This window comes from Peromyscus californicus, unplaced genomic scaffold (assembly GCF_007827085.1).
Source record: "Peromyscus californicus insignis strain IS unplaced genomic scaffold, ASM782708v3 Scaffold_1__1_contigs__length_55948999, whole genome shotgun sequence".
Classification (NCBI taxonomy): Eukaryota; Metazoa; Chordata; class Mammalia; order Rodentia; family Cricetidae; genus Peromyscus; species Peromyscus californicus.
The window spans coordinates 35768070-35791485 of record NW_026294492.1 but is presented as its reverse complement, the minus strand read 5'-3'; the positions used below and the strand labels follow the sequence as shown (position 1 = coordinate 35791485).

Sequence of the window (23416 nt, the reverse complement as noted above, 5' to 3'; positions counted from 1 at the left end):
TGGTGAGCTCCAGGTTCAGTGAGAAACCCTGTCTCAGAAAACTAGGATGGAAGGCAGTGGGGCGAAACCCCGATGTTGGCCACCGTACACAAGCAGATGTGTACGCACGCACGCACGGCAGAGAGAATGTTCATGAAGCCTTTGAGAACTACACTTCAGCTCTGCTGATGTCCCACAGGCTTCCAGCACAGCCCCTTGGTGGAGGAGGCCTGCCCTAAATAGAAAGCAAATGGCCGGGGGAGAAGAAAGGAGCCCTTTCTAAGCAAGCGGGAATTTGGCCCCAGAGGCCCTAAGTAACCATGCCCAGAGCAGGCCTGCGGAGTCAGGGGGCCTGGAGATTAGAAAGCCGGTAGGAAAGAAAGCCTTTCTTGTCTTGGCCTGTACTGGCAGGAGGAAGGTAGCAGCTGCTGGGCATGTGCAGCCTGTGAGGGGCACCATCTCTTCAGACAGAAGGAAATCCTGCCCAGAGCTGGCAGGTCCAGGGTAACCACGGGGAAGAGGGGTCTGGGGCTCGCTGTATTCAGAGCCACTGCTGTGAGGGGTCCCAGTTTCCCAACTCCCTTCAAACTGCTCCATCAGGGGCCCCCCTCCCAGCCCTGGCCCCTAAGGCCCTTCCCCCTCCCAGGAGGTGTTGGGTCTAGCGATGGTATCAACAGAACCTTCCAGGAAGCAGGGGTTTATTTTGTATCCACTTCAAAACGCCTATGAATATCCCTCCTCTGGCTAGATCAGGATGGACGATCTTGGTCCACTCTGCACGCAGGATTTGGTTTCCCTAGTCAGGCCAGACACAGAGTGGCTTGTTCTTCCCTTTCCAGTCTCTCCTTGGTTTTCCTGATCCGGCTCCCAGGCTCAAACTCCTGAGAAAGTCACCAGGTTGGACCTCAGTGACAAGATGCCCAGTATTAATGTCTGCTAATTAATCCAAAAGCCGGCTCCCAGTTGGCCTGTAGATTTTTACAAACCTGAATTAAACCAAGTGTTTATGTGACAGATATGTGGGAGGGATTTCAGATATAATCACCATCAATCTGGCTGCAGCCAAAATAAATTCTGTGAAAAGCAAAACAAACTATTGCCGAGACAAAGTAGGCCTTAGGGGTCTCCAGCAATAATCTGTGTTTTCTTATTTAGCTGCGTCTAATATTTCTGCTTTCTTCGGGGCTGATAGGATCTCTGTACACAGGGTGCTCTCGCCGCAGCTGGCGGGGTGGACACATGCCGCCTCCCCCCCCCCCCCCCCCCGCAGCTCAATGGAAGGAGAGGGGAGGGGATGCTGCATTTTTATTTTTGAAGTTTAGTCCAGTGTGATGGGGAATGGAGCGGGAGGGAGCTGCAGTGCGCATGTCTGCTGCTGTCTCCACAGGGCATGCATCAGCTTCAGCGCTCTCCTGCCCCCTACCCCCCCCCCCCCCCGCACCCCCGCATTCTCCTTCAGTTTCTCCAGGATGGAAAAGAAATGGAAACTGATGAATGACTTGCCCAACTTTAAATCAGCAGCTCCGAGAAAGCCTGCGTCCAGACTCTCTGCAATGCCTTGCCAAATCAGGAAGACTCGGACTCGGCCATCTTCTCCAAGAAGAAGTGTTTGGGTACCTGAGTCGGCCCTGCCCAGTTGCTCTGCCCTGTAGTCCTCTTCTCTTCACATCTGTGCCTGCCCCTGGCTGCCTTCCTCAGTTCCTTTTCCTCAGTTCCCATCCAGTCCAGGCCTAGGTAGGAGATGTTGAAGGAAGGCGTTCAGTTGAGTCTTCCTCTGTTGGCTCATCTGGTTGCTGGGGATGTGCTCACCTGGTTCTGGGCTCTGACTCTACTTTTCTCTTGGATGCTACCAGCTGACCAACCTAAGAGCTTTGGCTCCCATCAGCCAAGGCTTTGCTCCACACAGATGTTCCCAGCTTGCCTGCATTTGGCCTCAGCATCCTGGTTGAGACTCCACAGCTTCTGAGAATCCTTCCTTCTGTCCCACCCACCATCCCCTGTTCAGTGCTTCCTTGGGTTTAGAAGAGGCCACACCTGCTGTGGTGGTTTGAATGTAATTGGCCCCCATAATCTCCTAGGGAATGGCACTATTAGGAGGTGTGACTCTGTTGGGGTGGGTATGGCCTTGTTGGAGGAAGTGTGTCGCTGTAGGGGTGGGCTTTGAGGTTTCCTATGCTCAGGATATTGCCCAGTGTCTCAGTCAACTTTCTGTTGCCTACAAGATGTAGGACTGTGAGCTACCTCTGCAGCACCACGTCTGCCTGCATGCTGCCATGCTCCCCATCATGATAATACTGGACTGAACCTCTGAACTGTAAGCTAGCCACCCCAATTAAATGTTTTCTTCATAAGAGTTGCCGTGGTCATGATGTCTCTTCATAGCAATAAAAACCCTGACTAAGACACTTGCTCATTAGATTGCTCCTGCATCCCCACTCAGCTCTTGTGCTGGTCCTTTACCAGCTCTGGGGGCACATGACCTGACTCTTCCTCGACATCTAGGGTTGCTGTATATAGCACCCTCACTCTGATTGGGTGGGGGAGCCCCTCTGAATATCTATCATGAGAAACAAGCCTTTCTGTTTTACATTCCTCCCTCTGTTCCTGTTTCTAGGAGCCACATCTGGAGTTAAAGGTCCTGTGCAGGATCACTCACCCAAGCCATAGCTTCTCTTCCCCTGGACAAAGACAGCATAGTCCCTGATCTCAGTGACCCAGCAGCAATAAGCAATCTGGTTTCACTTTACTTTGGATACATTGGATATGCCAGAAAACAAATAAACAAACAAAACAAAATGTCTCCATGAAATAAGAGTTTGCTGTGACTTTGCAAACCTTCTCATCCATCCATTCATCCAGTCACTAACATCCATTCACTAACTCATCCATTCACTCAGTAACATTTATTACTGTCTGCCATCCATTCGCTCAGTAACATTTATTACTGTCTGGTAAGTGTCAGGCATAGTGATAAGTCCTTGAGAAATATTAGTGAATTAAAAACTCTTACCTTTTAGTAGGTATAGACAGACGATAAATAATAACCATACGACATAATGAGAGTGTACAAAAGGCCAAAATGTCACTGTGTAGAACAGAGATGGCAAAAATTATAAATGTTGGAGTAGAGGGTGGCTGACATGCTCATAATATGACAAACATATAAGACTTGAGGAAAGGAGAAAGTTAGACCCAAGCGGTGGTGGTGGTGGTGGTGGTGGTGGTGGTGGTGGTGGTGGTGGTGGTGAAGCTCCGCCCTCCCATCTCTTCAGCATCCTGCCCTTACACCAAATTGTCCATGCTCCATTCATCTACCCAGCCCTGCGACGATAGAACGAGATAGGAAATAAGAGGATCTAAAAATTGAAGAATCATGCGGAGATGAGAAGGGACCAGGGAACCCAAGTGACGTGGCCATTGCCCCATGCCCCTTTCCTTTGTTGCCCTCCCTGTGACCTCATTACCACTCATTTTTCCTGCTGAGAACCACCGGTGCTGTTCATTCAAGCTGATGCAAATCCCCAGCCTGAAAAACACACTTGAGGTTGTCTGTTTTGCAAAGGAAATTTACCCATTCTTTCTATGTCATGCTTTCCTAGTCAGATAAGGCCACATTCAGTGCTAATTTTTAAGTCAAATATGCAAGACTCCAACCAACAATAACAAAGCCAGGCCCACAGGTTGCCAAGCTCCGTGAGCTTTGAAAATGCGTTCAGACAGTGTGAGGATATTAATAGGGAGACAGGTATCTCATTTCAGGCTACAAAGCAGACCCTACAGAGAGGCACGGAAATGCTTAAACAGAAGCCAGACGCTCCATGGGAATATAGGCATGCCTGAGCTGGGTACCGGATGCCCAGCTTCCAGCTCTGATAGCACAGCCTGCCGGCTCAGCCCTGCTTTGAACAGAACAGGCACCCACTATGTGCAGACAGTCTTGCGAGTGGGAGGTCCCAGCTGCAAGGGCCCTTTGGAGCTCATCTTGACTCTTCCTTTTTTTCATAGGTGATGGTTGGTACCAATGCCTACCGGTGACTTTGAGATGACGATGAGATCCAATGCCATTTGAGTGGCTGATGAATGTTTGCCTCTTTTGGAGTCCCCAGGGTTCTAAACGTGCTTCACTGTCCTTTTGTGTGACAGTCTGACTGACTGTGGACCCAGGACTAGCAGGGTGGGCACTGGGACATCATTGAGAGTTCACTGATGAGGATAGGCTGTGTTATTCCTTCAGACACTGGATCTGGACCACAGGTTTACTTACCAGGTAATCTCTCTCTCCCCCCCCCTCCCTTCTGCTTTTTTCTCTCCCTCCCCCGCCCTGTGTGTGCATGTTTGTAAGTACACAATGTGCATACAAGTGTGTTTATATACGTGCGTGCCCAGGACCATGGGGGCTAGGGATTGATGTTGCCCATCTTCCTCTATTGCACGTCACTTTATTTTAGGAGACAGGGTTTCTCACTGAACCTGTATCCCACCAATTCATCAGGACTGCCCAGCGAACTCGAGAGATTCTGTCTCTGCCTGGCCAGAGCCCCTCAATTCTGTGTGGGTGCTGGAGATCTGAACTCAGGTCCTTCTGCTTTGTCAGCAAGCATTCTTTTCTTTTTTTGGACTGAGCCATCTCCTCAGCCCAGTGACCCTTCTGTCCTCACTACTGTCAAACATGGGGGGAGTTGATAGGAGGGTGCAGGAGGACTCAGACAACCGGAACATAGAAGCGGTCACAAGGAGACTTTATGACCATGATTTCCCGTCTCACATTTCCAGATTCCATTTGTGTCAGCGCTGGGGACATGATTCTGAATTAGGAGGAAGGTCTCTGAACAGCGGAAGCTGACTGTCCCTAACGGGTGTCATCAGAAGACACTGGGCTTTTCACATCTCAGTACCCTCCTATGCTAGAGTCCTATCAGCCCAGTTGACCTCACTGCCCTCAGGAGTGCCCTGTCCTCAAGTTCATCAATGTGTCTTCTTCTCATCCTTGTCAATGACAACATCTTGGACTCTTCCTTAGGCCTGTCCCCAGCTCCTCCACACTGGTAAGTTGCCATCTCTACCATATTGTATTTATTAAAATGACCTCTAGAACCAGACCGTGAAAGTGGCAATCCCAGCCTACAGGCACTGGGCCATCTGGATTCTCTGTGCCTATTTCCCCATTGACAAAGCAGAAATAATAAAAGAATGGGTGTCCTGAGCAGTTAGGCTAAGCTGAAGCTTCGGAACATTGTCTTATTTGTAAGTGTGACATAAATATTGTTTGTTATTTCTAATGTCTTTTTTTTTTTTTGGTTTTTCGAGACAGGGTTTCTCTGTGTTGCTTTGCGCCTTTCCTGGAACTCACTCTGTAGACCAGGCTGGCCTTGAACTCACAGAGATCCGCCTGCCTCTGCCTCCCGAGTGCTGGGATTAAAGGCCTGCGCCACCACCGCCCGGCGGGTATTTCTAATGTCTTATTACTGTGTGTTAGAATGTACTGTGGAGAACGTAGCGTAATATAGTAGATTGTACATCCTCCTCCCCTGTCTAGACTCACAGAGCTGGAAAAGTATCCTGCTGTCCTGTTTCCCCAGCACGTAACACTATGTCAGGGACAGTACGTTCTTGGTACACATGCTGGAGTAACAACTGGCATCATCTACAGAGTCAAATCTGTGACATGATGTCTATGACTTCATTCATGGTGTTTCCCTGTTGTTGGTTGTTTTTAGTCTTTTGGGGGGGGCGCATCTCCCAGCTCTCAAATAAATCACACACAGAGGCTTATTCTTAATTATAAATGCCCAGCCTTAGCTTGGCTTGTTTTTTGCGGTTTTTCTTAACCTGAATTATCCCAGTACCTTTATGCCTCTGGGTGTTTACCATTCTCTCACGTCTGTAAATGTTGCTCTTACTCCGTGGCTGGGTGCCTGGCCCCTCCTCTCTCTCTCTCTCTCTCTCTCTCTCTCTCTCTCTCTCTCTCTCTCTCTCTCTCTCTGGCTACTTCCTTCTCCTTCTCCCAGATTTCTCCCTCTATATATTCCCTCTGCCTGCCAGCCCTGCCTATCCTTTCTCCTGCCTTGCTATTGGCCGTTCAGTTCTTTATCAGACCATCAGGTGTTTTAGACAGGCACAGTAACACAGCTTCACAGAGCTAAACAAATGCAACATAGACAACAGTAACACACCTTAAAATAATATTTCCCAACATTTCCCCTCAGTAAAGGTCACATGGCAAGCAATCTGCTAACTATAGCTTGGTGACCAACACATGAATTGTCTTGTGGTTTTAAAAACACGGAGGCCATAGCCGGGCGGTGGTGGTGCACGCCTTTAATCCCAGCACTCGGGAGGCAGAGCCAGGCAGATCTCTGTGAGTTTGAGGCCAGCCTGGGCTACCAAGTGAGTTCCAGGAAAGGCACAAAGCTACACAGAGAAACCCTGTCTCGAAAAACCAAAAAAAAAAAACAAAAAACAAAAAACACGGAGTTCTTTTTTCACTAATCATCTTGTACTGTACACAGAAACTTCTCTGATGAGATCTGAGAGCCAAACTGACTTATGGGTATAGAGACACGAATTTGGAGGGTAGCTTGATACTACGTCCATTTAAAGGAACAGTAACAGTGGGTCTACTCCTGGGGCCTGTGAGCTCATAACTGGTCAAAGTGCGGAGTGTCAGTGGAGTGCTTGGTCACAGGAGAGACATCTGTGTCTCCCATACACACCAGGCTCAGGGACCATAGAGGAAGAGAACGGGGGAAGACTGTAAGAGCTGCTGGTCAGAGAGGGCCAGAGCAAGAGCATCTTCTGGACGTGGCAGAGCTCCACAAGTGACCGCAACTGCTTATCAGTCTCTCCATTTGAGCTGTGCACTCGGTCACATGGTTGTTGATATTGTTCCAAGAACAGAGTCCAGGTTGGTGGCTTCTGTCTGAAAAGTAGTAGAAAGAAAGAAAGGAAGGAAGGAAGGAAGGAAGGAAGGAAGGAAGGAAGGAAGGAAGGAAGGAAGGAAGGAAAGAAAGAAAGAAAGAAAGAAAGAAAGAAAGAAAGAAAGAAAGAAAGGAAGGAAGGAAGCCGGCGAGCTGGGGTATGCGGCACCCAGGAGGCCCTCATGGGGCCAGGCTTGTAATTTCCCTCTCTGCCCCTCACTGCTCTGCACTGCATCATGAAAAATGAGACCCAGGAGCCTATCTATCTGCCAGCTTTGGTTTAAGGGGAGAGAGAGCTGTGGAAAGAAACTGCCATTTTCGTTGTATTGCCAATCTATTTCCAGTTGCATTCTCAAAGGCAACAACAATAAAAATCCCTCTAACGTTGTCATTTACTGATTAGTCTCGAGCACAGACAGCAATCTAACAAATGATCACATTCAACAACATTTAGATATTAACTAATGCAGGAATATAAATATGTGCTTATGAATACAACTGAGTGGATGTGTATGCAGTTATGTTGGTATATAAACAATTTAAATTAGGGATGAACTGTCAGGAATATCAACACAATCCCTTTACCTATTTCATAATAGGAGTTTTCAGACCAATTTTACAGATTGTCAGATGGACTGAATAAAGAGTAGGACAAATTCTCTGCAAAGATGGTGGCCAGCCATTCCTCATAGCCCTCGGTGTGTAGGTTGGACCTTCCATCAAGAAGAGCCTGGGGCCTGCAAGCTGGCTCATCAGGTAAGGGGGCTTGCCACAAAAGCCTGTCATCCTGAGTTCAATGTCAGGGACTCCCATGGTCATGGGAAAGAGCCAGCTCCCACAAGTGACCCTCTGATCTCCATGTTCACGCTCTCAGGCACAGCATGTGAGCATGCTCTCTCACACCCAACATACACACAAAATAAATACATCGATTAAAACATATACACATATATGTACACACACACACACACACACACACACACACACACACACGTTTTAAGAAATTAAGCCTACTTCTCCCATTGAACCTGGCTGCTATTTTTATTTGCTATGGCTTGAAGAATTCTTTTTGCAAGAGACCCTTGTAAGGTCTGAAGCTCTTATTTTTTCCCTTCTAAGCATCTGAACCATCAACTGATGAATTCTAACTTGCTGAAGGGACAAACCAGAGAACCAATCCCAACTCCACCCTTCTACCACTTGGGCCTTAACTCTGGGCTCCAACAACCAGTGTGCCAGTCATGAGAAGGAGAGATCATCTTGGGTCTTCCAGAGCTAACCACACTTTCCACCTTAACACCATTTGGAAAAGAGAAGAGTAGATGTCGGTGGTGATATTTTATTTGTGCTGAAATGTGGTGATAGTTTACTTGTGCTTTAATAAATAAAGCTTGCCTGGAGATCAGAGGAATAGAAACAACCATTATAAGTAAACAAAGAAGTCAGGCAATGGTAGCACCTGCCTTTAATTCTATCACTTGGCAGGCAGGGATCTGTCTGGATCTCTGTAAGTTCAAGGCCATACTGGAAACAGAGCCATGTGTGGTAGCACACACCTTAATTTCAACACTAGTTAACCATGGAGGTCTGGAGGTCTGTACAGACAGACAGGAAGTGACAGAGCTGGGCAGGAAGAGGAAGTGGTGTAGCTGGACAGAGAGAGCAAATCAGATGGCAGAACAGCAAGGCATATGGGCGTGGGTAGACAGGAAGTAACTCGCATTTGGAAGCTGCAGAGTTGGTGAGGTGAGGTTAGCTGTGGCTTTCCCTATTTCCCTGATCTCTCTCAGGCCTTCACCCCTATATCTGGCTCCATGCTTTTTACTTAATAAGACCATTTAGGAATTCATCTACGGATGTCTTTTGAACAATCCTGTCCATGCTGACCAACAGGACTGTTCCATACCAATGCCAAGTCTCTCCCTGTGGGGTCTCCTCCTTGCCTTAGCATGGGCTGAGGGGAGTCCTCATTCTCACTGCTCATGGAGGACATTGCTGATTGACCACAGCCCTTTCCCGTTCTGCCCAGAGACAGCTGCCCAGAGCTCTGGACGTTTGCCATTCCAAAACTAGCCATCACGCTTCGTGTAGCCAACTGAAAGAAGAGAGGGAGGTTGACTCCTGTAACTCACTAGCCGTCAGCCGTGGACTGTCCGGATGAACCACGTCAGAGGCCATGGAACCAGCGATTCGGAAGCCTGACTACACATCAGAAATGCTTGAGCTGCTTTCAAAAAGGCACTCACCTCTGGGCCTCAGCATTGAACATAGCCCTGTTCTTTCTCCTTGGCGCCATTTGACTTTATAAGGAGGGACCTGAAGAGGGAAGTCACCACCCCCTGAACCCTGCTGGGCAAACTAGTTTGATTGGTGAAATATTTGTGGGGTTCTCAGTCTACCCGACTCTGAGCCTCACAAGGGAAAAGAGAGCTCTAAAGGGCAGATAACAATTAGGGTAAGAAAGAAGGAAAGACCAGGGCCCAGGAGAGTGAGCTCCTGGTTGGGAGGCATACATTCCCTCGTTTCTTCCAGGAAAAGGCAGCCAAGCCGGGGGTGCAGGGTGGGGAGGTCTGTACCTCGATCCAGATGTGAGAGAAGGCGTGTGCCGAATTCGGAGGATTTTTTTTTTTTTTTTTTTTTTTTTTTGCTGTGGAGAATTTCTTAAACTTCAGACATGACTGTCAAAAAGAAGCAAGGCAAGGTATGGAGCACATGGAAGATGTGTTTGACACAATCGGGTCAGGAAAGTTCAAGACGCGTTCCCTCTTGGCAAGCTTGGCAGGAATGCTAAAATACAGCCGAGGCCTGGGACCCTCATGACAGTAAAATTTTAAGGCTTCATTTTTGGTAAAATATGACTTGCTGTCGGGTGCACGAGTTGGTAGCTTTGATGCAAATATGTAATAAATCTCACCTCTTCACTGAAATCTGAAGAGATTTTCTTCATATAAATAAAAGCACGGGTGTGATAAAAACGGCTTTTGATCACTTCACATGAAAGGTGTTAGAAATTGTCACACTGTTACTGTAATTAAAGTACTGCAGAGTGGGGGAAATAACTCTGCTTGCAGATCTCCCCCACCTGCCTCGATTTAAAAGACATTTTTGTTGTTGTTGTTGAAAACCTCACTCATCTAACTTTGGTATAGTTTTGACCTTGTAGTTGGAAAGAAAAGGTTTTAGCAAGAAAATTGTCTTACGGTTGAAACCACTACAACCCACGGAGGACCCTGGCCTTTGCGAAAACGAAGTTTCTCTCCAACCTCCACAGCAGGGATGCCCCTAAGAGCTTATTTGAGTAGTAGAAGAGTTGCCCAAAGGTCTCCTTCCCTTCTCTTCCTGTTGGTTTCTTAGGCTCCCGACTGTTAAAGTGAGATGGGAAAGAAATTGTTTAAAATGATTTTTTTTTTTTTTTGCTTTTTTGTACATCACAGTGTTTGTCCCCACAGTCACGGGCTCAGGCTGGCAGAGGGGTCACTGTTGCTCAAGCACATGGCCCCATCGACTCACACATGCTGGAGGATCGCCAGGGTGGCTTCCTTGGTAGCCATGGCTCTCTCCCACTTACTCCTGTCTTGTCTGACCTTGGGTTAAAATAGTTAGAAGCTCTGCTTTTTATCTCCACTCCTCTTGAAATCACCGAGGAATTCCTTTTTGCATCCTGAATGAAAAAACCCAGCTCTTTAAGCGGGTGTGAGCGACTTTGCAGCCCGCTCCAGAGTTAGGGTACCAGCTTAACTTGCTGCCTTCACTCAAGCCTTACTGGCCTTTTCTCTACTCTTCCCGTGTCTGACTTCCGCCCTGGTAGAAGTGACCTCTTCCCTCTGGTATGACTTCTGCGGGGTCTCTCTCAGTCACCTCCTTTGGGAATTCACTCAATTACTGGATCAACTCCCCTGAGTTTCAGCGACAGTTATATTTGATATTTAACCTATCCCCGCTCATATTTTCATTTTATATGCATGGTTTATTTTCTTTTCTGGATAAGATTTCTTATACAAATGACCAATTCATATCTTTCACCCATTTCTCTGTTGGACCACTTATCTTTTTCTTTTTTCTCCAAGGAGTTTCTTAGCTATTCTGAATACCAACTCTTTGTTTGAAATGGCGCTAATATCTTTTCCTAATCCGTTCAATTTCTTCAATTACTTTTATGGCAATTTCGTTTGACGGAGTTTTAAAATGTGACAAGGCAAAATTGAAACACTTTTCCCTATTGGTTTCACAAAGGTTTTCCCTGAGTCACGTTCTCTATGTTCCTAGGGTGTTTTGTAGCTCTGCTTTGTGTGTTTAGCTTTAGTCCTTTGGGACTTACATTTTTGAATAATTAAAAGTAGTGATGTGACTTAATCTCTCCAAATGGACAACAGTCTGTCATTTCCCCAATGATGTGACATTCCAATTGTGGTACGATGCATTCCCGTATCTTCACGGCTCTACTGCTAGGCTCTTCTTTCTATTCTGTGGAGTTGCTTTTAACTCCTTATACCAATATAGCAATGTTTTGTTCCATATTGTGTTTTTGTTTTGATATTGTGACAGACAATGGCCAGGTTTGTCCCGCATCAGCTCCTCTTGGTGGATGAATGGTTGTGTCTGACATTTTGAAAATACAGGCTTAAAAGGAGAGAACATGCTCTTTTATTTTTCTCGTGTAGTCCAGCAAAAGATGGACATGAGGAGGAATGGTGATGAGAGCCAGGCATCCCATATGGCCTGTTTGTGTGGTTTTAGTGCCTCCAGGCGTGTGGTGCCTGCTCATTGTCATTTGCTTTGTGTTTAGTGCAGCAGGGGGGCATGATAGCAATGTGGCAGAAATTGAACTTGATCGTGGTCTGGATAATGTGGCTTGTAAAATCATCCTGAAGTTTGGCAGTTTTGTGGCTGGGGACTTCCATGCTGCAAAAAACTCTGTTGAGGACTTCCTATGTCCTGGAAGCGGCAGTTCACCATGGCGGGCACTCAAGCTTAGTTCTCACAGTAGAGTTAGGGAACACCAAAAATGCTTCCATGCTTAATGCCATCTCGTGTCATTTAAAGTCATAAAGTGTGTGTTCTGTGTGTCCTTCTCACTCACCCTCAAGCCAGCTTCTCCAGGTCTGCTTCAGAAACTGGGAACAGCATGTTCTCTTTCAGAGCTCATCCCAAATGTCCTTAGGTAGTCTGCCTTTCCTCTCCTTAGAGGAATGTTAGACTGTGTTTATAGGGCCTTTGGAAAGTCCAGCTGTGAACTGATCTTGAGCCCATGGAATTTATAGAGTGACTTGAGGACAGCGAGCATCTTTTTAAGTGGATACACAAATACTTTCTTTACTTACTTGGGCTTTCCTGTATATCTTTTGATAAAATTTTATCATTTTTCTTCTTCAGTTGGATCTTGAGTATTTTGAGGTGTTTTGCAGTGGTAGTGTTTTCCCGAGTGGGTCTTTTTCATAATGTTTTGTAGGACTTGTAGAGGAGAAGCAAGCTGGAGTTTTCACATGTTAACATCATGTTCGACCTTCTAACTGAACAAACTCTACCCTCCGTAGTGCATTCCAGATGCTTCTCCCAAGCTTTCTAGGAATACAATTTTAGTACATGCCCATAGTAGCAGTTTAGTTCCAAATCTTTATCTTTTGCTTCTTTTTCTCATCTTTGAGCTGTCCAGGACCTCCATCCAGGTCAGTATGACTTCACTATAATGGATGTTCTTTCTCATTGCGAACACCAGAAACAGTAATTACAATATTTCATCTCTGGGTGGGACATTTGCTCAAGTTTCTAGCTGCCATTCTGTCTCAGGGAGAAAAGTCTTTGCAGCTTGTAGGAGTTGCTCTGCTGTGGGTGTTACGTTTCATGAAATGATTTTTCTGCTTCTGTTGAGATGATCATGTTTTTTTCTCTTTCTAGTTTGTTAGCTGAACACTGTTTTGAAATGTTGACCCAATATGACATCCTAGGAAACACATTCTGTTTGATTTTTCTCATTGGTGTTGAGAGTGATTTTAGTTTGCTTATAAATCCTAAACCGGACAGATAGTATTTGATTTGCCCAAAAGTTGCGTGTTTTATTGGCCTCCAGTGACTCCATTGTTCTGTCATTTGGCTTTTGGTGACAGGATCCATGGTCATTCTCTTCAGAATGTTGGAGGTTACAAGGAGAATATAAGGGTATTTGGAATGTATCCTTAACTTTTAAAAGTCAATGTCACACAGGGATAACTGGATCATACCCACTGGACTTTGGAGCCTGTCAGAAACACAGGCCATTATGTTGAGGGATAGGCCAAAGCTCAACTTATGATCCAAGACGGTGTAATTCATCTTAACCTGAGAAAATGTAGTAAAGTACAAGCAGTTCCACAAGAGAGAACTACACTTCCATGGAAGCAGGCAATCCAGAATCTAAGATCTAGGCAGGAGACTAATGAACTCCTGGTTTCCACGGCAACCAGAGGTGGCTTCCCAGTGACGCTAAGGGAGTTTAAGCTTGCAGGTTTCTCACTGCCTGAAGCCCCTTTAAAGTCTGGCTTCTCACTTATGGTTTTGCAGCTTGTTTGGTTGTTTTTTTCTTTTCCTGAAAGAGAAATCTCAATTTGTCCAAGCTTTAGACCCTGAAAACCCTGAGTGTACCTCTCAATATGACCCAGTTTGCAGGCTACCTACCAAGCCTGGACCCAGTGCTCCGAAGGCCCTTTTCTGGCAACCCTGATAATTCTCTCAGTTCAGCAATTAGAGTGGGTGGCAGATTAAATTACTCTGTTGCTTCCCAGCTGGGCTGGAAGAATCGTGCTCTGACATAGGAGCTGGTGGGTGTCACTTGGAAGCCGCGCTCAGCTAGCTCACACTTTTCGCTCCACGGGGGCACGTGATCAAATTCATTATTAACGCTGAGCTGATCTGGTTACCTTGATTGACACTAAGTGATTTCAGCCCAAGCTATATTTGTCTGCACGGGGGGAAAATGAACGCCGTGGAGCTGGAAGGTTATTTTCCTCTTCAAATGCGTTTGGGACTGTCACTGCAGAGTTACGCACCCTGACATCAAAATCAGTCCCACGGGCTTTGGGAGACAGAAAATGACATCATGGGCAAAAAATGGTGTCAGTTTAGTTTTATTTCTTCATTCACTTTTTGAACCCTGACAGAGAAGTTGGTTGTCTAGAATTTGCTAGGCTTCCAGTCAAGGAAAAGAATTAGTAGCAGCTACCCTTGTTTGCACACACGAAAATACCTTCCAGGGTGCGTTTCTCTGCCGCTGCAGTCCGTTACTGGGGAGCTTAATTAATTGATTTTTTTTAAGGTTTTGGTGTCTACTCAATGAGCCTAATGAATTGTTTAAACTGTTCTTGAATAAAACGTTAAGCTCCTAATAATTTTTTTTAATAGGACAAACAGAAAAGTATCCCCAAGAAACTGTTGTTAGGCTTTATCAATCTATGAGTGATCCAATTTTATGTTTACTATGTTATGTTGTGTGTGTGTGTGAGAAAGACGTCAAACCCAGTATCGGGTGAGAATCAGAGACTGCTAGCCCAGGACTCTCAGTGGGAAGTTTAAGGTAGATGGAAGGGAGAGTCGAGCCGGAAGATGCTAGCTCGAGCTACTGCGTCTGAAAGTGAGCAGTGCTCTACCCTGACGCTCTCATTAGATTTTGGATGAAGTAAAAATTTAAAAGTGCAACGTTTCCTTTCCCTTTTTTTTAACTTTCATTTATTCTTTGAAAATTTCATACATATATACAATGTATCTTTTTATTGAAAATTCTCACGGTATATTCTGATCACAGAATTTCCCCTTCCCATCCCCTCCCAGATCCTCTCTACCTTTCCACTCACCCAACTCCACACCATCTCTCTCTTTCTCTAAAACAAACAGGGAAATTAAAACAAGAAAACAACAACAACAAACAAACAAACAACAGAAAAGGATATCTCGATCATATCCATCACTCACTCCCTCACCTCCAACTCCCCTCAGGACACCCCCCACACACACACACCACATCGCCTTTCCCATTCATGTCCTCTTTCATATTTATTTAACCCACTGAGGACAGTTAGTGCTGCCCACATGTGCATGGGTATGGGGTCTCCCACTGGGGCGTGAGGGACCTACCCTTGACCACACTTCTGAAGAAAGGGGAATCCTTCCCCCACCCCCATCCCCCCCCATCTCCACCCCCCCCACACACATTTTGTCTATATCTTTACTTGCAAATGTTCATTGCAAAGAGTCATTGGTCTGATTTGAGGCCTCTGGTTTCTGCTACACCTTCGATGCTGGGCCCTCACTGGGACTCCTCTTGGATATCCTGTTGTTGCCCTGTGTCATGGAGATTCTGCAGCTTTGGGTCTGCGGGACCAGCCCCCTCATGTGCTCCCACAGATCATAGATGGGGTGGCTATTGGGGTGAGCCAACTCACAACGCTGGTTCTTGGGCCCGGGTAGTTGCAGGGTTGGTCAGTGCCCCAGCTCTCCCCAGTCCTCACCACCAGGGCGAGCTCTCCAGCATTACCCTGGCTAGTTCGCCCCTTGCAGGGATGAACAAGGGGGGCGGGGCCAGTTCTCCTGCTTTCACGCCTTCGGGGTCGGCTCTCCCACACTGGACCATCAGGGTCAGCTCTACTGCGTTGCTCAGGCGAGGTGAAGGGACCACCCTCCTGAGTGTTGCAGCTGGTGAGGGGCAGGGACAGCTCTCCCATTCTTTGACCTCAGGACCATCTCTCCCACCCATGAGGGGCACGGGGTGGGGGGATCTCTCCCCTGCCCACACCACAAAGTAAAGGGGCCCTTTCTGCGCTAGCAACAATCAACCACTAATAGCTCTTCAGCTAGGGGTGGGGTCTCTAGAGGCCCTCCCCTACACCATGCTGCAAGTTTTAAATGGCATGACTTTGCATCAATTGTTTTGCTGGAAGAGTTCTTCTGGACTGGATATTCGAACAGGAATGGTGTCTAAGTGTGAAGCCCAGGGGTAAAGTATGTGTGTACTCAGCAAACACAAGGTCCTGAGTTCGATTCTAGCCAGAAGGGGAGGGGCTCAGAGTGGATGTAGCATGGGATAGGGGTGGAGTGTGGATGGAGGATAGGGGTCTCAACAATTTATGTGCAACCATTTCACTCCTAGTATTGAGGGATGGACCCTCTTGCAAGGAGCCCACACGGGAGTGAGACTTGGGCAGAGATGTAAGTCTCATCCCAGCATTCTCTCTCTTTCTTCCACTGACGTCATCAGCAGAGAGGGGAGGGAGAGTCAACGCTAAGCTTCGGGTCATAACTCTCCACTCCTGAGTTTACCCTGCTGCCCTCCAGGAAGCCCGCCTTCTCTCCAGGGGCAAGGGCAATGGGTGGGTTTCACATTCAGCAGAGAAGTGGGAGAGAGCACCCGCTGATCTAAGGAGACCATCTTAGGAGAACATGGTTTCTTTTATATAAAGGCGAATAAAAATGCATGTAAACAAGTATTTTTTATTTGACATTAAATTTTATTGGTCCAGAGCATGTGTTTTGTTATAGCGGTGACTAATGCCTTTTAAAAATGAGGTTTTGAAATACCAATCTGCTTATGTAACTGAGACAAAGAACTTCTGGCACATGGGCTGGGGTAAACCCCCATAATAATAGCTGATTAGCAAGGGGACAACTTGAGGAGCCAAAAATGTTTTCTGCAAAACCTTCTGTTAAGTGAGAAAAGAGTTCTTTCTTTCAAGTTTACCCAAATGGCTTTTATCTTGGAAATCTGTCCAAGTAGACTTCAAATTCATTATCTTGGTGTGTAAAAATATTTATGTGCATGTAGATACCCTGGTTGGCTTGTCTTTCCTTGTCTAATTGGGTCAATAGGAGAATAATTTGTTCAAAAACATCTTGCTAAACCCAAATTTATTTATGAGAGAGGATGAGCAGCATCCAAGAATAAAATGTAACAAACATTAAAATTGTTTATTATGTAAGAAACAATGATCTTTGCTTCAGAGCTGGCTGCCTTGCAGGCCCATAAAGAGTTGTCTACTGTGGGACACAGGTCTTTAGGCTGCGGAATTCCTGAGCCTCAGCAGCTCCAGCGACAGTTATATTTTTGGGAACACCCCTGTTTTGTAAGAAACAGATAAGCAAATAGATCCTTTCTAAGGAGAAAATAAATTACTGAGATAATGAGCATGCTGGCAACAAAAACTTACCCAGAATATATATTTTTCAACTATAAAGTTTATAGATAGTAGACTCCTTGGAAGCCTCAGCGGTTGGACTTCTTGGGATCTCAGATACAGGATCCCTGCAGGTGTCTGTCCTACATCATCTGGAATCCTCCAAAGTTTGAGCCCAGCAGAAGTGACCAGAGGCCTGCTCTGTGTCCTACCCTGGAATAAAGCAGAGCCGAACGCCCTCCATTGTGTCAGGGAGGCTCACAGCCTCGACACCTGACACTCTTGAAGTTGAACCTGTGACCAGCTAGCACTGTCACTTGGTACACATTTGCCTCAGTTTCCTCGCTTGTTAATAAGGAAAAGGGTACTTTCTTGCCTAGGTCTCTGGATGGACTATCTGTAGACGGGACACAATGAATGTCTCTCCTTGTCTCTCTGCACCTCTTTGGGGAAACCCTTTCCCGTTTGGATAAATCGAGACTTCCCGGGAGCTAAGGGTGCTTGCCAGTTCTCATTCAGTCTCAGAAGACTTTCCAGAATATTCTTGTGTTTCTCTGTGATCCCAGGGCAGGGTTTTGACCTGACATAGTTCTTGAGGACATGGCATGTCTTCACAGTGTGAACATTGCTTCCGGGGAGGCAAGGCCCAGTGGGGAGGTCTCTGTGCTGTACCTCCATTCTCTGCCTTCCTGCCTTCCCTCCACACTTGTCCTGAAGCCCTGGGGAGTGCTGTGGTGATGGTTGTAGCGTTTCAGACACAGTGACACCAAAGGGGGCCACTATGCAGGGGGCTTACCTCTTCTGCCTGAATCATGGGTGGGCTCTGGCCCCCTCTGACTGTCTCAGAGACTAGAAGAAACCGCGGTTAGCAAGCATCAGTAGGACCATGGCCTGGCTAGACTCCCGTGGCTGCTTAGTCTCAAGGCCAGAGTTCATTCTCTCCACACTCACTGGGCCTCTTTCCTCTGCTCATCCCCAGCAGTCTCACTGAAGGGCCCTTTGTTTAAATCAAAGCTGCTCTCCAGGCTCCGTGATGGGCTTCTGAGACCAGAGGTCCTCCCGGAACTGAAAAGGGGCCACATATTGCACCTTTCTTTGTGCACTTCCTGGGAGAGCATCTAGAACTTTCACAGACTTCTCAGAAAGTTCAGAGCCACCTGTTGCCTGTGAATAGAATGTTCTTCCTGAATTCCCCTAGGGCCAGCAGAAATCTTGGCTTCTAGGGGACCTCCCAGGTCTCAGGATAGATAAAATACAGCCTGCTCACCTTTCCCTGGAAGCCTTGTCCGGGGACTGGGTGTTGAGTGTTATTTGCTGGACCATGTGGTCACTCACTGCTGGCCTGCGCTCTGCTAAAGAGATGTCCCTTTCCACCCTCTGGAGTGGCCCAGGCAGGACACAGAGCAGGGAGGGTAGGAGGCTAGAGAGAGCAGCTTAATTAGGCTTCAGCCTCTGGTGCCTGGGAGAGAGTAGCCCAGTCGGATCCGACAGTTGATGGACATCAACGACTCTCTCCCCAAGCAAGGGAGAATGAGCCATAGGTCTCAATATCTCCCTCTGCCTTCCTGCCACTGAGCTCTGGCGGGACCAAGGACTGTGGGTCGCTGGTGAGGTCCCATGCCAGGGCTGCCAAATGAGGCCCAGAGCTTTGCAGCCTGATGTCATCGGTCTCTGTGGAAGGTTCTGCCTGGTCACAGAGCTGACAAAGATGGGCATTGGAGGCAGGCAGGGAACAAGTCTGTAATTACGATGGCAGCTGATATGCTGTTCCCAGGGAATCGCCTTTCAGCCTAGAGTGTGTCGTTCATAAGGCCTGTTTGCAGCAGTGAAATGTAACAGGCCAGCGGGGCCGGAGTTGAGATAGGACTTGTATTCTTCTCTTCCTAGTTCCCTTCTTCTCACCTCCTTTCCCCAGACTTCAGCCTCTGTCCCCGCTGACCTTTGGCACTGAGAGGTTCGAAGTCTTTAACACAGAGACAGTAAATGTTGGAAGTGTTACCGAGTACCGCCTGGTGAGACTCAGATCTCTTTTTAAAACTAGGTTGAAGATCACCCTTCCAGGCAGGCTTCCAGGGTTGCCTTTCCCTAAAATGCTGTTTGCTTTATTAACACAGACTTGCAACCCACATGGGTTGTTCCTTCTGTTGTAACTGGCCCTGCAGAGCATTGGGGATAGCTTGGATGCTGGGTTCTTCCAAGTGTCAGCTCTTCTGCCCTTTGCCCAGGGATGGCAGTGGTCTCTGGGGTCCACTCCTAGACCCTGGGTGGGAACAGTCTTCTCTAGCAATGTGAGAGTTTCAGTCCTGCCTCTTTCTCTTCAGAATACATATCCAGTGCTTACTGAGGGACCACGTAAGCCAGGCAGGAAATGGATGGATGGGCGGGTGGCTGGAAACATGGATGGGTGGGCGGGTAGATGGTGGGTGTGGTATGTAGTGCCTATATCCAGCCCAGCACCCCCTCAACCCACTTCTCTGAGAAATCCCAGCATCACTGACAAAGGTAGAGGACACCAGAGGGGCCTAGGGCCTGAAAAACACAGGGACCTTTCATGTGTTCGGACACTACTTGTAGCTTTCCTGGGGGTGGGGTGGGGTGGGGATGCCTGCTGTAGCTGGTTCTTGGATGACCATGGGATGTGAGATGTACTGTCAAAGCTGGGGTGCCATGTCTCTCGTCTTCTGACATTGCTCATGAGTCCTGGTCTCACTAGGTCACCTCAGTGTTGGGCCCCTGGCCTCTCATTTGTGCGGCAGGAGAGGAAGAGTGTTGTGGGTAAAGCTCATGGCCAAAGCCAAGAGCCGCAGACACAGACTGACTGCTGCATAGTTTTTGTTTTGTTTTGTTTTTTCATCACAAACTTAAATAGTAATTGCAAGAGGTGGAATTTCTGGTTTATTGAAAATTCAGTTGTGAAATAAAACTGTAGTGCTTCTGTTTGAATGGGCTATGAATACCACAGAGATTTAATATTAACCCACCACGACCTCTTTAAACACAGGGACAAGTCCTTTCATCTCCAGCTTATACTAGCTCCTTTTGTCCCTAAATCTGCATAGCTACTCCCCCATACAATGTCATTGCAACATGTTTATGGTTTTATACTCTTTGTAACACAAATATGTGTACTTAGTGAAATTAACTAGACAAATATGTTGTGCTCCATAGCCCTCTGGGTTAATTTTTTTAAAACCAAATATCAAATAAGACTATTTTTTTGTAATTTGATCAAAATACTATAAATATAATGGAAGATTAAACAAGTAATTAAAATAGACTGCCTCTCGAAATGTATTTGCTTTTTACACAGGAAGGCTTTCTTTTGTCAGTCTGCTGTCCTGACCACAGTTCAGTATTGCCTAATGTCAGCCTGAGACGGTGCTGTGGCTCAGTCCTAGCACCTCCTAAGTACTGTACAGACTGAGAAACTGTGTTCATGAGCTATGACAGGCGTAAAAGAAGTTTTGTTATAGTAGTGATGATCAGTTTTTTAAACTCCTCCCCAGTTGTGTAACAAAACCACACCAAATGTCATTTTTAATGACCTATAGCTGATCCAATTAGATGGACTGGTTGAGGCAAAATTGGTTGGATGGCTAGGAAGTTATTTGTAACCATTGCACCATTTAGATCCAACAGTCCCAAGGAAAGGATTTGCCTGCAACTTAGCTAAATCTGCTCACTTTATTCTCGTATAGAAGTACCCTATTTACCTAATATGCTCGGAAAAGGGTAGAAATATCAAAATGTTGTTACTATATCTTGCAAATGCAAAGTGTTGTTTTTTTTTACATTTTTGTCATTTGTTTATTTATTTTGCCTATCTGTATGCACCATGACATGCATGTGGAGCCACAGGGTACCTTCCAGGAGTTGGTTCTCTTTCCTTCCACTCATTATACGTCCTGGGGATCAAGCTCAGACCAGAAGGCTTAGTGGTAAGCCCCCCCCTTTAACTGATGAGTCATTTTACTGACTCTAGAGTTCTTTTAACTAAAGTGTGTGTGTGTGTGCGCGCGCGCGCGCGCGCGCGCGCGCGAGAGAGAGAGAGAGAGAGAGAGAGAGAGAGAGAGAGAGAGAGAGAGAGAGAGAGAACTCAAATACACATTATTGGAATTACAAATTAAGCTCCTCTGTTTTGGGAATTTTACTTACCTTTTTAAAACTTTGTTTTTATTCAACCTTTGTGTCTTTCACACCATGCATCTCCATTCCATTCATTTCCCATTCCTGAGTATCTGCCCTCCACCCTCGTTATCTGACTCAGACAATCCAAAACCCACTGTCAAGATAAATGGCCAAATCAGAGGGTCTTTCAGTTAGAAAAGATCAGACTCTGCTGTAAAAACAAACAAACAAACAAACAAACAAAAACCCTTATTTTTATTTTTATTGACATGTATGTGTCTGTGAGTGTATACCAAGTGTGTGGGGGTTTTCATGGAGGCCAGAAGAGGATGCCAGAGTCTCTGGAGCTGGAGTTGCAAGCAGTCATGAGCTGCCTGAACTGGGTTCTGGGAACTGAATTGAGGTCCTCTGCAAAAGCAAGACGTGTTCTCAGCCACTGAATCATCCTTCCATGCACTCCATCTTGCTTATGAGTCCCACCCCTGGTAGATGATGAGGCACCAAGGCTTGCCATAGGGTTGTTACATACAGCAATGTGACACATCACCTTTAGACATTCTTTTGGTCCTCTCTCTACCCTGCTTTAGGGACCCTTCCATAGCAAAGACCATGATAGTCAGGGGGCGGAAGAGTTGATACTAAATGAAATACGTTTTAAAGTGCCCCTGTGTTGTGTACTCTGAAGGATTTGATCTCCTGAAATGGATATACCATGGTAATTCAGGCTCAGAAGAGATTAGAGGAATCACTTTCTTTTGTAAAGTGGGATTGTAAAAGGGAAGAGGGAAAGGAAAATCCAGGAGCCTTCACTAAGAGGTACTTGTAGGCAGATATTTTTTAAAAAAAGAAAGTTATGGACTTTGAAACATCTGGAATTAGATTCCCTTGAAATTACCTGTGCTCATATAGCTTTGGGGAGATCTTGGGTCACATCTGGTCATGTATTCTATGTTGGTTCAGGACCACTTGACTTAACACGAAGAGGCAGGAAGGCCAGACCTGCAGGAAGACTGTGTTGGCTCCTACATTTCACAACGGATGGATGCAACTCGCCAAGTATTTGTTGTGAGTCAGATGTGGGGCTGGAGCCCCCGAGGGAAAGCATATTCTGCTCTTGCTGACCAGTTGAAGTCGGAGCTCAGGAAATATGCACAAGTATTGATCATTTGGAGCCATACTAGCAAATGCTGGGTTATATTGACTTCGTAATGTAACCTTATTTGGAAGTATGTTGTTAGAAGCTGCAATTAGCTAAAAGATCTTGCATTGAAATCATCCTTTCATCCTTGCTTACAGTAGCTCTAAACCCAATGACTAGTGTCCTCAGAAAGAAAAAGGAGAGAGAAAAAGAGACATACACAGAGAAGGCCAGGTGAAGATGGGGGACAGAGTGGGGTTATTCTGATGCCTGTGGCCCAAGACAAGGGCCTGGGGCCACCAGAAGAGAAAGTCTTCTTCCACAGAGCTTGTGGAGGGAACAGCCTTGCTGATGTGTTGACTTTGTTCCTCTAGACTCTAGAACTGTGAGAGAACACATTTCTGTCATTCCTTGTTTGTGTGTGATGCTTTGTTATAGCATCAATAGGAAACTAATTCAGTGGGATGCAAAAGCGTTTGCCCTTAGCCTCCATCTCTTAAGTCAGTGCTTTCGTTGTTTGAGTTTCCTGTTCAAATCACATACAGTTAGTAAGTGTGATGTCCCCTTTTCTTTCATGAACTTATAGTCTTTCTAATCATTTAAAAAAAATCTTTTTTCCCCTCTACATTCTTAGAGAGCTTTTCAATAGACAACAGAACCACAAGGGGCTGGAGAGATGGCTCAACAGTTAAGAGCACTGGCTGCTCTCGCCAAGGACCTGGGTTTGGCTCTCAGGATTCACTTCAGGCAGCTACCAACTGCCTGTAACTCCAGTTATAGGAGACCTGACAACCTCTTCTGGCCTCTGAGGACTCTTACATGCACGTGGTGCTCATGTATATACATGCACATACACACACATGCATACACACATACACATAAAATTAAAAAAAAACATAAAAGATGGAAATGACAAAAGATCCAGAGCATCCTGTTGGTGGGGCTGTGTGTGTTGTAGGGAAGACACATTGGGTCATCTGGCTCTAGAAAGTTCTAAGGCTTCCACTTCTTTTTCCATATGACATTATAACTCTATGATATATGGGAAATGGGAAATGGTTCTCATCTAAGGAAATGGGGAATGAAAGAGAGAACAGTAAGGCAGGAGGGAGGCCTGA

The 23416-nt window shown here is 46.3% G+C and overlaps 1 long non-coding RNA gene across 1 annotated transcript; it reads left to right on the top strand.

Annotated features, from left to right (window-relative positions):
• Positions 1-3999: 3999 nt before the first annotated feature.
• LOC128115185 (uncharacterized) lies at positions 4000-7682 on the top strand. Its single transcript, XR_008220034.1, has 3 exons — positions 4000-4246; positions 4753-5024; positions 7496-7682. It is a non-coding gene; the product is annotated as an uncharacterized LOC128115185 (long non-coding RNA).
• Positions 7683-23416: the final 15734 nt, after the last annotated feature.